Source organism: Antrostomus carolinensis, unplaced genomic scaffold (assembly GCF_000700745.2).
Source record: "Antrostomus carolinensis isolate BGI_N321 unplaced genomic scaffold, ASM70074v2 scaffold2429, whole genome shotgun sequence".
Taxonomy (NCBI): domain Eukaryota; kingdom Metazoa; phylum Chordata; class Aves; order Caprimulgiformes; family Caprimulgidae; genus Antrostomus; species Antrostomus carolinensis.
This window is the reverse complement of record NW_010337640.1, coordinates 29,674-32,046: the sequence shown is the minus strand read 5'-3', so window position 1 is coordinate 32,046 and position 2,373 is coordinate 29,674.

Genomic DNA, 2,373 nt, shown 5'->3' with positions numbered 1-2,373 from the left:
ACTTGTGCTCCAGACCCTTCACCAGCTTCACTGCTCTTTGGACACGCTCCAGCACCTCCATGTTTTTCTTGTAGTGAGGGACCCAATTGGGCCAACTGGATTTAACTCCATTCACCACAAGTCTTTGGGCCTGGCCATAAAGGCAGTTTTACACCCAGCAAAAAGTACACCCATCCAAGCCATGAGCAGCCAGTTTCTGCAGGAGAAAGCTGTGGGAGACAGCTTCAAGGGCTTTACTAAAGTCCAGGCAGACAACATCCACAGCTTTTCCCTCATCAACTAAGCAGGTCACCTTGTCATAGAAGGAGATCAGGTCAGTCAGGCAGGACCTGCCTTTCACTTTCAGGCCTGCATGCTGACTGGGCCTGATCACCTGGTTGTTCCCCACATACCATGCGATGGCACTCAAGATTATCTGCTCTATAACCTTCCCTGGCACCAAGATGAGACTAACAAGCCTGTAGTTCTCCAGATCCTCCTTCTGTCCCTTCTCCTAGATGGGTGTCACATTTGCTAACCTCCAGTCAAGTGGGACCTCCCCAGTTAGCCAGCACTGCTGATCAGTGATGGAAAGTGGCTTGGTGAACACTCCCCCCAGTACCCTTGGGTGGATCCCACCCAGCCCCATAGACTTGTGTGTGCCTAAGTGGTGTAGGAGGTCACTGACCATCTCCCCTTGCACTATGGGGGCTTCATTCTGCTCCCCATCCCTGTCTTCCAGCTTAGGGGGCTGGGCACCTAGAGAACAACTGGTCTGAGTATTAAAGACTGATGCAGAGAAGGTATTTCTGTACCTCAGACTTGGTCACTGTGCTTCCCATAAAGGACAGACATTCTCCTTACTCCTCCTTTTGTTGCTAATCTATTTACAGAAACATTTTTTGTTGTCTTTTATGGCAGTAGCCAGATTTAAGTTCTAGTTGGGCTCTGGCCCTTCCAGTTTTCTCCCTGCACAACCTCACAACATCCTTGCAGGTCTCCTGAGTTGCCTGCTCCTTCTTCCAAAAAGTCATAAACTCTCCTTTTTTGTCCTGAGTTCCAGCCAAAGCTCTCTGTTCAGCCAGGCCAGTCTTCTGCCCCGCTGGCTTGTCTTGTGGCACATGGGGACAGCCTGCTCCTGCACCTTTAAGACTTCCTTCTTGAAGAATGTCCAGCCTTTCTGGACTCCTGCGCCCTTCAGAACTGTCTCCCAAGGGACTCTGTCAACCAGGCTCCTAAACAGGTCAAAGTCTGCCCTCTGGAAGCTCAAGGGAGCAGTTCTGCCGATCCCCCTGAATCGAAAACTCTGTCATTTCATGATCACTATGCCCAAGATGGCCTCCAACCATCACATCACCCACAAGTCCTCCTCTGTTCACACATGGTGGGGTGCTGGAGAAAGGCTGACACATGTAGCTGTGGTAAGGCCATGAGCATTGCCTGTCTGCTGCCTCAGCCAAAGACGCTGGGCCGGACAGAGCGAGTGAGGGTGGGTTAGCTGCACTATTCATGTTTTGCCCTTCTCTGCTCCTGCACAGACTCAAGATGGCCAATCCCACCAGCCTGCACGTGCCACAGCACGGCCCCGATTCACCTCGGAAGCAGCCCACGGCCACTTTGGCTCTGACACGGGATGGTTATTCCAGTCCCAGGAAGAGGCAAGCACCCAGCGCTGGTCTGCTGCTGCTGCTGGCCACTGCAAGCGCCTTCCTCCAGCCTGGGTCTGCGGATGCTGAGCCTGCTCTGTGCTCTGCTGGGCTCAGCACCAGGCAAGGCTGGGCCCGCTCCCACCTCACATTTCTCTTGCAGCTGTGCATCAGACGAGCCCTTTCTGAGCACACAGACTGATCTTTCTGCTTTTTCATTTTACTAAGACTCTCAACCAGGCAAACAGATTACAATTAGTTATACAAATAAAATTGTCAAGAACCAAAACACTATATATTCACAGTTGAAAGCCTGTCTCTCAACAGGATGTTTTGTCTGCCCCACTCTTTGATTCATTTTTGGGTGGAAATGCAGTTTCACTTTGTTCCTCATCTAGAAGTACCATGACTGGGCAAATACCAGTGAGTGGGCTGTATTTAAAAGGCAGTGCAGTCTGGACATTATGAGTGAAGGAGAGACCCTTCTCCAATTCCAAACCATTAAAAAAACCCCTCACAAACCATAAAAGGGACTTTCCATCTTTAAGAAACAACTGACAATTTAAAAGTGAATGTACAGCTTATTCACAGGGTGAGAAGGAAGGGAATCTTCCAACTGAATTCGCTTTACCTTGGAAATGGCTGAGGCAGCAAAGCATTTTCCGTCATTATCTCTCTGTCTTAAGCCCTGTTTCATCTTAAAAATAAATTAAGGAGCCAGAAAGCAGGAAGAAGACAAATGATAGTA